We start from the raw sequence: 15122 nt of genomic DNA, 5'->3' as shown, positions 1-15122 counted from the left end.
AAAAAACAGGTCAGGTGGATGACGTCACGTGCATAACCTTTATAACGGTCTCGTATATGTTACTTTGACACCTACATATAGACTCAAGCAAGTCACAGTGACATCTATAAGAGTTTCAGTAATGTTGACATTTATAACGGTATCTAGGAATTTCTTGTTGTTTGTTTGTTGTTGATCTAGGTGTGAGCGTAAATTTTTGAGGAAATTTGTTGATGTTGATGAAGTGTTGTTTTATTTTGTTGATTTTATCATTAATTTTATCGGCTGAGCATAGTTTTCTAGTTGTGTTTATTTGGTTTCTTAATATGTTGAGTTTTTGTTTTGTTTCATGTACTTGGCCCCAGGGAATGTATAATCCAGTGTGGGTGATTTTTCTGTGGATATCTGTTTGGAATTGTGTATCAGTTCAAGTGATCTTGAGATTAAGAAATGCTATTTGGTTAGTTTTTCCTGTTCAATATAGGCCCGGCATGGCCTAGCGCGTAAGGCGTGCGACTCGTAATTCGAGGGTCGCGGGTTCGCGCCCGCGTCGCGCTAAACATACTCGCCCTCACAGCCGTGGGGGTGTATAATGTGACGGTCAATCCCACTATTCGTTGGTAAAGAGTAGCCCAAGAGTTGGCGGTGGGTGGTGATGACTAGCTGCCTTCCCTCTAGTCTTACACTCGAGGGCTATCTGTGCTAGCCGTCCCTAATTTAGTAGTCTTACACTGCTAAATTAGGGACGGCTAGCACAGATAGCCCTCGAGTAGCTTTGTGCGAAATCAACAAACAAACAAACAAACCTGTTCACAGTTGAGCTTAATGTTGGGATGTATCGAGTTAACATAATTGAAAAAACTAAGTATGTGCTAGATGTGAATCCAGCAGTTGTATCATCAAATACCTGTAGCAGTATAGTGGTGGGTGTAAGGCTGAATTGATCGCTTGAGATTCAATCTGTGTTATAAAAATGTTGGATAGAACTGGTGACACGGGATTCCCCATACTTATGCCATTTATTTGTAGGTAGTTTTGGTTATTGAGCATAAAATTAGTTTTGGTGGTAGTGAATTCTATAAGGGTTGCTGGAGATGTGTGTCAATGGGTTGGTGTTTTGAATATTTGGATATAAAGTTCTAAAGTTATCTTGCAGGCTTCGGTTGTTGGGACTTCTCTTACATCAAATTACATCAAAACTGGCTTTTGTCATCTCGGCTCAAGGAGTGAGATTTGTTAGATGAAAGTGTACAAGTTGCAAGTCAGAGGAAGCGTCACACACATTTTTGAAGCTACTTCACTTGTCAAGATGGGCTCTTCTTATGCCACAATGTATCCGGTCTGTGCGAGGCACCTGGAATTGCCTGTAACCTGAACGAGTGTCGCCTCTTCACTGAGAGCTCATTCAGAAGCCTCAAAGCTGTGCTGCTCCATAACGGGAATAAGTATCCACCCACCTCAAAGAGGAATACAACAGTGTCAAGACCTTGCTAGAAACCTTAAAGTATGATGAGTATGGCTGGGAGGTTATCAGATACTTCAAAATGATGGCATTTCTGATGGGTCTCCAAGAAGGCTTTACCAAATTTCCCTGTTATCTTTGTCTTTTGGACAGCAGGGACTCCACAGTGCACTACAACAGGAAGCACTACAACAATGTCAAGTGAGAGCCACTAGTGGACCTTCAGGAGGTGTTGTTCCCATCACTGCACATAAAATTAGGTCTTATGAAATAATTTGTCACAGCTCTTGACAAGAAGTCTGCAGCCTTCAAGTACCTTCGTGACTTCTTCCCTAAGGTGTCTGAGGCAAAGGTCAAAGCTGGTGTGTTCGTTGGACCACAAATAAAGAAGATCCTGGAGTGCACAGAATTCCTCAAGAAGCTCAGCAGGAAGGAAAAAAAGCTTGGGGCGGCTCTGTCGCAGTGGTTCGGGGCTCCTTGGGCAATTACAAGGCCAAAAATTATGTGGAACTGGTTGAGGCTCTGATGAAGAACTACGGAAAAATGGGCTGCAGGATGTCCCTGAAGGTCCATATCCTCGACGCTCATCTTGATAAATTAAAGGAGAACATAGGAGCATACTCAGAGGAGCAAGGTGAGCGCTTCCACTAAAATATACTGGACTTTGAACGCCGCTACCAAGGAGCGTATAACGAAAACATGATGAGAGACTTTATTTGGGGGCTGATACATGAAAGTGATTTACATTAAAGTCGCAAATCTTTTAGGTCTAACAAGTATGAAGTTTTCAGTATTTGTTGCAGTATCAGCCCAAGGCACATTTATTGTAATTTTAAAATCTAATATCATACACAACAAATAACTGTCTACAACAAGATTTTCACATGTATTTTATACAAATATCTTTAGTAGTATGTATCAATGTAAAGTTGCTTCTCTTTAATAAATGGTGTGCATATCTTCAAAAAAAAAAGAATTAACACTCTTAGATTCGTCAAACAGATTTTAACAGTAATAAGTAGAACTGTAAGCACCTGCTGTTTCTCTTTGGTAAAATTTGTGCTATCATCTGAACAAATAATTACCACACTTACATTCAACAAACAAATGTTAATACCAGCATGCAGAACTATAAGAATCTATTGCTTCTCCTTGATGAAATGTGCGTTTATCATTAGAACAAAGAATTAACACAACTAGATCCAACAATCAGCATTTTTCGAAAGAAAACTTCAAAGTTATTACTACTAGAGCTTCATAACACTTGAATAGTGTTATGTTATTCAAAGTTATTACTACTAGAGCTTCATAACACTTGAATAGTGTTATGTTATTCATTACTTTATTTTGTTCAATCTGCTGATAAATTATTGTGTTTCATGTGATTAACTTTGTTTTACATTATGTTTTAAGATGCACGTATAAATTATCATTAAGATATTGAACCAACCTAACCTAACATATGAATCTGAGTAAATAGTATGGCTGTAATATATTTGTCTCTGAGGCAGTCACCATAATTTATGATATAAAAACTGGTACTGTCCATTTCTTTTAACCTTTCCTGTACACAAATTTATGTAATCAGTGTTAGCTGAAAATAAGTAACAAATGTGCTGAACAGATTAATCTAAAATGTATTGGTGAATGAGTTTAATAACGTTATTTTTTAAAATCATTTATGACATAATCAGTTTATTTTACACCAAGTGTTTGATTAACAGGCACATAAATTTGTCTTTCTTTGACACCTGTACAGTAACAATGGAATAAATCCCACTTATCTGAAAACCCCTCTCATTAGTGTTCTCATAAAAGAACCACTAAAGGGTTAGTTAAACTTAAAGTGGTAACCTGACTCTAGTTCTAACTATGTTCTTGGATTTTTTTCATTATTGAAATGACATCATAGTTAATAGTCAGTATAAATATCTACTGGTAATACTGTTTAGTAAAAGCTATAATGTGATAACCTTACAGATTCATAGTTGTTGGGATGCAAGTTCTGTATCAGAAATCTTAAATATATATGTTTTACTGACATTTTACCATGTAATAAGAGTGTTGATAGAGATTTTCTAGGGGGTAACCTATAAATATATAAAAAGAATGAAATATATAATCCTAGGACTTACTTACCTTCTAATTTGTTGCTAGAGTTTACAGTACACTTTGATACTGTTCAAATAATTTCATTATCTCAAATATTGTACTCTAATAGAAAAAGTCACGCTGAAAATATACAATTGAGAAAATAGTTGTACTTGTTTGTGACTGATAAACTGTGGTGTCCTATATGCAGGTAGAATTTATGAAGGATTGCATCTGATGTCACAAGGCAAGAAATATGACTCCTAACTTTTAGTCTTTACTCCATATATGTGGAACTTAATTTTATCATCATCACATATCAAATACCTTGGTCCAATAATATTATTATTTTTAAAATGCACCTGTTTTAAAATTCATTAAAAAAAAGAAAATTCACAAAACATTTTACAGACTGATTTCATAATGTGAGATTTTCCACTAAAAAGGCTCATATGTAAGTTCTGTACCAGATGATATTGGTAAAAAAAATGAAATATTGAGTTTTGTTTCCTTAGATAATACACAAGTGTATTATCACACTCACTGAAAACCAAGGTTCTCATGCTCAGTCCTCCAATTCCAAGAATAACACAGATGATGAGTGTAACATAAAGAAGTACTGGATATGACTTTCACACACTACTCTTCTCTATTCCATATTAAGGATTTAAAACGTTTTGCACAAAAGACAGTAAAATAAATAGTACAAAAATAAAAGAAACACAATTTCTTTATATGCATTTTTTTATTGGAAAAAAAAATTCGAAGGCCAGTATCATGCACATCAAATTAATACTGCCATTCTAGTCTGGAACACAATAAACATGGGAATGGACCATGTTATATACCATTTAGGATGGTGGTCTAAAGAGCCAATACAATTTTTATAGTGTATAATTATGCAAAGCAAGTAAATTCCAAAGCGTACATATTTCCAGATAACTGTCTGCCTCCATGCTAAAACTTAATAACTAACAATATTTTTTGAAAATGTCCACCCTATATGACACTACAAAATATTCATCCTTTTGTAATTTTTTCAGCTGAAAAAAATCATGTCTCCTGTATGTTAAATAGTAAAAAGTAGTCACCCTTCAAATGTATTCAGTAAAATTATATATTTCTTAGAAACTGTCAATAACAGAGCCGTTCTTGAAATAAACATAAAACTATAATTTTTTTAACAGGGTAAGTCAGATTGCCTAATGTAAACAGGTTCATATTAACTACTAGTTTTAGATTTAACAGAAATACAGACTTTTAGTTCTTTAAGACCCATTGTTTTAAAGTCTATTATTTAACTTTTGTAATCTTAATGTTTAATTATACATTTTATATATACACACACAAATATTCTTTCATGGAAGGAATATTATTAAATAGGGAAACAAAAGTTTTACTGAATAAAACTAAATCAAAAATTGCACCAGAATAATTTTAACTGCTTTCTTTCGAGCATTATACTTTTACACAACTTTTTTTTCCAGATTTAACTTTAAAAAACTCATTAAGTATTTGGTATCATTTTCATCAATATGCTAGTATGTATTAATAAATACACTGGATTCTTACTGAGTCTCCTCCTTTAACTTTGAAATCAATGTATTTTAAATATTCAGAGGTATGGTCATTCTGATTATAGCTGTAAATGAGTAAACAAACCTGTGAAAAACAAGAAAACTCTACTGAAATTCATCAGATAAGAGAGAAAATTATCAAAACTTCAAACACAGACACCTTAAGTCATGATACAGCCACTGCTCACATTCATTTATCATCTTCAAAATTTCTCTGTAGAACAACAGAAATGTCAAATGTATTGTTTCTGTTTTCCTAGAAATTGATTTTAAGATATTTCTTAAAATCAATCTTCCTTGCCAGATTTTGCAGGCATACAGAACAGTAATGATACATAAGATGTAAAACAGATACTGAAATTAACAAATGCATAACTGACTTTGTGTTTTAACATGAGCTTGTAACCCCATGTAACTATGAACGTACATGCACCATAACAATGATTGTACCTACCTAATGTGAATTCACAGAATATGCCATACAGTAAATGTTATAAGCCCTTTGTAAACAAAAAAAAAAACAATCAAAATTTTAAATTAAAAACTTTTACTGAAAATGTGTCCATAAATATACGGATTTAAGATGGTGGGTAATAGGTCCAAATGTAAAGCAATTTTCATATGAAAATAAAAATACTTTTCTTTATCTGAAACTTTTCAAACTTCATTTGCATAATCTCTAAAATTTTTTAAATATATGTGACATATTTTTCCTTATTTTATCTACCATAACATATACTGGGTTGGTGGACTAAACTTATCTTGTTACCATCATACAAAATCATGAAATAATTCTCAATTACCATTTTTCTTTCTAGAATGATATCAAGTTGTAACAGGGTACTAGAACTGTTTTATTTTAAATACCTTACAACTTTTAACAGTATAGAGATACTTTTAATTAATTCTATTGTTTATTGTCCCTTAAATGGTGTGTAACTAATAATTCAACCACACAAGTTGTAAATCCCTGAACAAATATATAATGAACATTAACATATCAAATTATGTAATCCATGAGTTACTCACAAACATACTCTATTAAGAAGAATCTCTTTTATTCCTTACTTTATCTTATCAGTTTCTTTTTTCACATTTTACTTACTGTTATAATAATAAATAAATAAATAAAACATTAAAACATGGAATAAAGTACACACCTTGGTCTTTTCTTCTTTTTTTGCTGTTATTTGTCATAAAATTTAAGGTTATTTTTTAATATATTAATGGTATTGATACAATAAATAATGTTTTTATGTAATTAAATAATGCAAATAAGAACACAATAATAACACACAGAAAACATTGTCCTATAAACATTATAATCTTTTGACTTTCTATGTAATAATATCCTTAAAGAAATTAAGCTACCCTTTCCAACGTAATTTGTAATTTCTGAAATTTCAAATGACAAAATAGATAGTGCTGTGTAAAGAAAACAAGAAACATGATCATTTAATAAATTAAAACTTTAGCTCTCTATTGGGTATAAATAATATTGTGTGTAGCATTCAAGAGAACTATTGGTATTTGTGAAAGATGGAATGTGATATGTTGGTCTGATTGACCAGTTTATGTTTTGTAGAATAATAACAATGAGAGATATAAAAATTATATTTTGTCTATATTATAATAAGAAATCTATGTTAAATTTCTTATTTTTTGGGAGGGTTGTTCAATAAATTAGAGAAAAGGAAAGACCTAGAGATCAAATGTCACAATTCTAATACCAGGGGAGATTTAGGATTTTATAATTATTTCTTTTTAAAAATAAGATCTCAAAACTTATATAATATTAAAATTGTGTTTGATAGCTATGTTTTTATACCAAGTTTATCTGTGTATATTGATAATAAAGTCATTGATTTAAAATTTAAGCATAACTCTGGAAAACTCTTTGGCATGTACACTTTGAGCTGCAGGATTCAAAGGGGCTAACAAAGTAGATATCTTTATACACAATCGCCACAAAAGTAAACAACTTCTCTAAAAGCATTCAATAATAGTATCAGAAGGCAGACAATTTCATTTAATTACCACAACTGTTCTGGTTTTCTAACTTTTGGTTGTTAGGAGATAGGTCAAATTGCCCAGTATTGTATAGAGAAAATAACAGATAAAGTATAATTTTACTAAAAACAAACAACTGTATTTAAAAGGTTTTGGAGGTAAAGCAAATAAAATAAGTGATTTTGAAATGACGATTACTTTTAATCTTAACATATAAATCACTTTCCACATGGACTAGTGACAAAAGAACTAAATATAGTCACAGAATAATCGTTTTTTAGTTTTTTAAAGTACTTCAGTAAAAAATATAATTTTTCTACGTAAAACACTTACAATATTTACTAAAGGTCTGCCAAATTTTTTGAACATATATATATATATATATATATACATTAAAAGTTAGTAGTATCAAAACTCTAAATGCATAAAGACAAAGATGTTATGTGGGCAGTCAACCAAACCCATGTTTACAAAGCTAAATCTATACAAGTTTTCTGTTTACAGTGGTCAAGAGGAAGCAACATTTTGTGTGCTAACCACTGACATAAATATAGTTAAACACCTGAACTATCAATTAGTACACCATGTCTCATGTACTTGATTGTCTGTACTCTAGAATACTACCACAAATTTGATCAAATGTCTGAATTATCAATTAGAGTATTATGACTTCAACTTGTATGTATTGTTAAAAGTAGTTCAAGTTCAAAACCAGGTCAGTCAATTAAATATCAGCTTCAGCCCATACGTTAAGTGGTAACTGTTGTCAAGGGTACAACAAGTTTTCAGGTCTTTCACTCTATGTAAAAATACTGTATAAACACTAGTAATGTGAACATTCAAAAAGTGTGAAGTTTCTGAAGAAGTGTTCTTTAAATATTCAGACATTTAGTAACATGCATGATCACATGGTTGAAATACTATAATTATGTGCTCATCAATTCTTAAAATAAAGGGGACTAGATATAGTATGTAGTGTTTAAAAATGTAACAGGCCCGTTACTAATGTCTTACAATATGTATAGTTAATTATAATCATAGATTGCCAGCATTTACACCATAAAAACTAAAGTAAACATGATATTGATCTAGCTAACAAGACGGACAGTAAAGGAATTAGTTACTTTAGAAGATAGAGTAACTGGCTTTTTAATAAAATTATTACTTGAGCTGCAGTATAAACAAAAAAATACTTAATACTGTATCAACAGACAAAACTGACAGAAAAATTTATCAAAATTAGGTGAAAATATAAATAAAAAACTGGTTTTCAGTTGGAACAAGTCTCACAACAAACAACTCTGGTACTTTATTTAGAAAACAACATGGTTTAAAATAAAAAAATCTGGTACTAAATCAGGTGAAAAGATTGGTAAAAAAAATATGTACTACATTAAGTGAAGAGACTGATAAAGAGAACTGGTACTACATTAGGTGAAAAGACTGATAAAGAGAACTGGTACTACATTAGGTGACAAGACTGAAAAAGAGAACTGGTACTATATTAGGTGGCAAGACTGATAAAGAGAACTGGTACTAAACAAATCAACAAGATTCACAATAAAAACATGTGGAATTGAAAATTAATAAAGTATTAAAGTATTAAATAAAATATGTCACATTGATATACAAGTATACATACAGTTATTATAATAAATAATATACATGAAACATTTCATACCTTCTGTCTTGAAACCTATTTATTTGGTCGTCATACTTTACTACATAATTATCAAATGATTCTTATGTTAATGTTAAATAATACAAATTATTAACTTCATTTTTATTCATCAAAATAACATCATCTTCTTAATTGGTTTTGTAAATATCTTCTGAAAAAAATCACCTGTTAAAAGTACAATGTTGAAATTCTTAAGATTTATATAGAAATTACAAGCAGAAAACAAAACATGAATAATATTTTATTCTGTGAATGTTATTTATATGTATATGTATATATGTATGAATTTATTGACTGCAATTATACATAATTAAATATGATTTACTCTCTTCAGAAAGCACACTAACTGAAATAGCAAGCAATTTATTTAACTAAGCCTTTGAGTTGCCTTAAAGTGTGGTACACTAATGCACAACAGAGTTATAAGTATCTACAAAACACAAGTTCATAAATGTTTTGTATAATTTCAAACATAGATGGCCCAAGAAAACCAAGCTAATATTAAATTGAAATTAGAAGAAAAATTTTTTATGCAAACATAAAGACCAAGTCTCCATCTAACTACTAGCCACTTACATCATGTAGAAGATAGCAAGATGTAATTCAAATGTATTTTCACAAAAGAGAGATGAGATCAAGGATAATAAAAGTCCTGCACCGTTAAATCAAACTATGTACATTATCCACTTCTGAAAAGTGTTAAGACTTACACTGTACATAGCTTGTCTATTGAAGAAGTGTGTGTAAATCAGCTTTCCTTGATACTACACACTTTTGTTTAAGGTATCAAGTGATGTTCATGACCTGAAATACTAAAGTATACAACTGTGTTTAACCTCTGAATATATTCGTGGTCCACATATACAACTTGTACTTATATTTGTAACGTAAATGTATCGTTTTGCTGAAACTAAGAAAACCAAAAAACCTCTGAGTTACATAGCACATGCTCATGTTTTATGAACTTCAGCACAGCTATGTTTAGTATGTTTCAGAAAGTTACATGTGTGTTATAAAAATAATCCCACATTTATTACTCGCTTACAGGTTAAGTATTAATTTGTTTAACATCATTTAATAATAGAAGTAGTTCTACAAAATATTTAAATACCTGTTTTAAGTTTCAATGTTAGTTCATACATTACACCTTAAGGATTGTAGGAAATGTTTCTTTGTTTTGGAATTTCGCACAAAGCTACTCGAGGGCTATCTGTGCTAGCCGTCCCTAATTTAGCAGTGTAAGACTAGAGGGAAGGCAGCTAGTCATCACCACTCACCAACTCTTGGGCTACTCTTTTACCAACGAATAGTGGAATTGACGGTCACTTTATAACGTCCCCACGGCTGAAAGGGCGAGCATGTTTGGTGCGACCGGGATTCGAACCCGCGACTCTACAAGATTTTTAAAACATGAGAAATTTAATAAACCATTTTTAAAATAAACACATAACAATTCTTTAGACATCTCATAAAATTACAGTTCTGAGTGTTTGGCTGACTTGCTTCCACACCCAGTGAATAATTATACCAAATGTTAAACTCGTGTTCAGGCACATCTATTTCTTCTTTGAAATATCTAACTCATTCTTTTTGATGTACTTATTATTTATAATACTGTATAATGAAAACCATTATATGACATTCTTGATGGCGAAAAACCCTCTTGAAATAAAAATGTATCTGGCTGGTATGGATATTAACACTTTCACTGATAAGAAGAGAACAACGTTTTAACCTTATAGGATTATCTTCAGGTTAAGAAGAGTATAAACGGGTACCAGATTGCAGGGGGCGTTGCAGGTGGATGTTAGGTTATTAATTAGTATAGGTATAAAGCTCTTCCTTTATATTGGTTTAATTTTGGTTTTAGTTGCTGTATAAGTAGGGCTTCTTTGATTTGACGTTTGTTTATATTTGTTTCCCTACTTAATATCTGGATGTTTTCTATGGTTATGTTGCGTTTATTTGATTTGCAGTGTTCAAAAATGTGTGAAAGTGTTTTTTTTTTCTTTGAATCTAGTTTTCATTTTTCTACTTGTTTCTCTAATATAGAAGTCTTGTCAGTTGTTGCATTGTATTTTATAAATTATGTTGGTGTTGTGTTTGTCAGTGTAGTTTTCACATCGTATGAACTTCCGTTTTGTACCTGGTTTTTGAATAAATTTGGTGTTTACTGGAATGTTGTGCTTTGTTATACTTTTTTTCCAAATGTTGGTTATTTTTTCGCTGATATCGGGAAAATATGGTATGCAACAGTATAAGGTTATGTAGTTTGCTGTATCTTGGGATTTATTATTGTTTGTTTGTTGTTGGTCTAGGTGTGTGTATGTATAATTTTTTCCACGTTTTTTGAGAAAATTTGTTGATGTTGATGAAGCTTTGTTTTATTTTGTTGATTTCATCATTAATTTTATCGGGTGAGCATCGCTTTGTGGTTGTGTTTATTTGGTTTCTTATTATGTTTAGTTTTGTTTTGTTTCATGTGCTGAGTCTCAGGGAATGTATAATCCAGTATGGGTGATTTTTCTGTGGATTTCTGTTTTGAACTGTATATCAGTTCTAGTGATCTTGAGGTTAAAAAATCTACTTGGTTAGTTTTCCTTGTTCACAGGTGAACTTAATGTTAGAGTGTATTGAGTTAATGTGATTGAAAAACTAAGTGTGTGTTCTGCAGATGTGAATCCAGCAATTTATAACATCAACATACTTGTACCAGTATAGTGATGGGTGTAATGCTAAAGTAATCGCTTGAAATTCAATCTGTGTTATAAAAATGTTGGATAGAAGTGGTGACACGGGCTTCCACATACTTAGACCATTTATTTTAGGTAGTTTTGTTATTGAGCATAAAATTAGTTTTGGTGGAAGTGAATTCTATAAGGGTTGCTAATTGGTTGCTGAGGATGTGTATCAATCTCACACACATTTATACTCTTGTCTCTGAGACATGTGTCCGGTAACAGTCAGTTGGAAACTCTCTTTGTTAACATGGAGATGACCTAGGAAGGTCGAAACGTTATTCTCTGGTTATCAATTAAAATGTTAGTACCCATTCCAGTCGTTCTGAGATATATTTTTATTTCAAGTGGGTTTCTCGTCAGCAAGAGTTCTTATGTATATTTTCAGTTATTTTTCCGATTGGAACAAGAAGAGTTATTAAGCGTATTTTATCCTTTTTTATTATTAAGTTGTTTATTTCCATGATGTTTTTTCTTTGACACTCACTCCTCTATCTCTAAAATTTCATCACCAGGATCAAGTATCTCAGTGAGCGAAATCAATGTTGGATAATCTCGCATCCGTGTTACGAACACTCCTGAAACTATCAAAATAATATATATATTCATGAATTGTGAGATCTTTGTAGTGATTTTTTTTGTTAGTGTGTCTATACCCGACTAAAATTTATCTAAATATATTTAACTTGCTTTCTTCAACGATGTTAGTGAGGTTAGACAGGAATATAAAATAGCTTTAAAAATATTGTCCATATAAGGAAAAAAATGCTTGAAGATTTATATCGTGTTAATCAATTAAAATCCATTTCCATCAAATTATCTTATTGATGATTCGACAGTTACGGTTGGTTAAGCTACTGTTTTTTTCATAATACTCTTTATCATTTTCTATGAGTAAGGATTTCCCAATCTGATTGTGCTTTAAGAGTGACAGTCAAATCCTACTTATTCTGTCAGAAAAGGGTTGGTGGTGGGTGATTCAGTAACTAACTTCCATATAGTTTATCAGTTTAAAATTTGAAACCGCTTTGTAGAGATATGTGCTATATGTGGCTTTGAGTGAAATATGTGCTAAAACATAAATTAATCAATCTGTTACGACAATTTGGTGTGTGTGTGTGTGTATGTTTAGTCTTAAGAAACGTTTGTCTGCACTGTGGCTACCATAACTATTATACAAACTATTCTTTAAACCTCAAAATTGTAAAACTAATAAAGTGAAATTTAAAAACGTTAAGATAAAATCGTTTCAGTTACGATGGAAAACATTTAATATATATACGATTTCAAACAAATCAGTTATTTAGGTCATTGTTGCTTTCCTCTAAAATAAAATAAAAAATGCTGATTTCTACAAAATTAAATAGCATCTGAACTAGCTTTACCTTGACACCTAGTAAGGAATCTGCTAGACTAAATAATTAAATTCAAAATAGAATAACAGCAACTTCTACATTAGATAAATTATATGACTTAAATTGATGACATCGTTGTAATCTTTGGTAAGGCATTATTTGCAGCTCAAACATTTTATTATTGTAATTTAAAATGAACAGTTACCTTACTTTCTGCAGGATTATGTTATATTTACCTCGATGATCTTATTTTCCCTATCATGAACTAAACTGAACACATCATCTTTATTTAGACTTCCAGTCATGAAATATATTAATAAACTAGATGTTTGGTGAAGGATTCTTTAACGTGTTTTGTTTCAAGAACAGATAGAAAAAAAATGAAGAGTAACAAATATTTTTAGTTCTTGCTTTTCAAGATCATATGCCATGCTGTCTTGTATCCTACAGACTGTATAATTATTCTCGTAATTCATGGCATGTGCAAATTTCAATGTTAAGCGTCCCTCATGTGACATCATTTTAGTGTCTACTAACTAAGCGATAGAGAGAGAACACACTACTGTATAGTTGTGTAAATGGTTAAAGCAGGTGATCTTGGCCCTCTTTTATGGCAACAATAGTAAAATAAATGATGCAAACAAGATGCTGCTTACCTTTACTGTTACTCATCCTCCCCTTAGGTATAAAAAATCAGTTTGGTTTGTGAAGAGGTTTTATTACCTCCACAACCTGTGCTCCATCTGATTGAAGATGAATCAATCGACCACACGTGTAATCGAGGATAGATTGGTTATTTATGTCAGCATCCTCATTTTTATTGTGATTGGAGTGTGGTTTGATACGTCACGTGGGAGAAAAAAATGTCGCTAAAGCAGAGATTGTTGTTTCTTTATTAATATAGATTGAAAAGTTAAGACGTCCAATTACTGTCATGCTACGCGAATGATTGTAAGAAACATAAAAATCACGACATGGCTGTGAAAAGAAGTCCCACGAACCTATATGATATACAAACTCCATACAATTTAAAGTTTACTACAAAATGTATTTTAAATTAGAAATAGTCGATTATCGAAAAGTCATGTTAAAAACTGTTACATTTTTTACATCTAAAAACACGCTTCTTTCAAACAGATCCTTACTGAGATTAAAAGTTAACATTAATTTATACTTACTATATTGTACGTAGACGAATCAACAGTGGCTGATATTCAATGTGCAGGGTTGCGGTTCCCAGTGTTTACAATTTGAGCCACAATGCAGCTAAACACAATCAGTAACTTCATTTGTGCTCACGTTGTTGGAATAACAGTCGGCCCTGTTATTCAGCTCTAAGATCTGGGTAAAGTTTTTTATGGTAGTGAGTGCTGCCGAGCGGTTGATCAGTTGCTTAGAGTTAGAAACGTTAAAATGATCCTGACTTGTCATTTAGCCCTTGTGATCACGAAATACCCATCAATTGAAAATATCGGTATCAAACTACTGAGAGGCGAGTTGGAAAATTATGAACTCTCAATTTTTAACCAGAGAATATTCGTATTAAAATGTACGAAAGTCTGACACACACAAAAAAAAAACGTCTATTAAATATCCATTGGATGTTCAAGTTATTCGGGCCCGGCATGGCCAAGGGTGTTAAGGTGTTCGACTCGTAATCCGAGGGTCGCGGGTTCGAATCTCGATCGCACCAAACATGCTCGTCCTTTCAGCCGTGGGGGCATTATAATGTGACGGTCAATCCCACTATTCGTTGGTAAAAGAGTAGCCCAAGAGTTGGTGGTGGGTGGTGCTGACTAACTGCCTTCTCTCCAGTCTTACACTGCTAAATTAGGGACGGCGAGCGCAGATGGTCCTTGAGTAGCTTTGTGCGAAATTCAAAAAACAAACAAAACAAATCAAGTTATTCGCCCTTTATACATTTAGTCTCATTAGTAGTTCTTTTAAATAACTAATGCCCCGAAAATAATACTGGAACCATTTTGTGGATTAAATAATGATTATTATATTAAGACGCCTTTTCAGTCCTAACTTGGCCGATAACAAAATATGGTCATTTCACAAGGTAAAATACTGTTAAATAGTCAGTATAACCTTCACTAGTGTGAGAAGAGTATACAAAAGGCGCACACAACATTATCCACAAAGCCACTTATCCCGAAAGCATTAGTGCTTATCCTTCGTCTAAACTGTACATTGTGAAAAATGATTGTATAGATATATGTAGTA

Source organism: Tachypleus tridentatus, chromosome 2 (assembly GCF_004210375.1).
Source record: "Tachypleus tridentatus isolate NWPU-2018 chromosome 2, ASM421037v1, whole genome shotgun sequence".
NCBI lineage: Eukaryota > Metazoa > Arthropoda > Merostomata > Xiphosura > Limulidae > Tachypleus > Tachypleus tridentatus.
The sequence above is the reverse complement of the archived record's forward strand: the minus strand, read 5'-3'. Positions refer to the sequence as shown.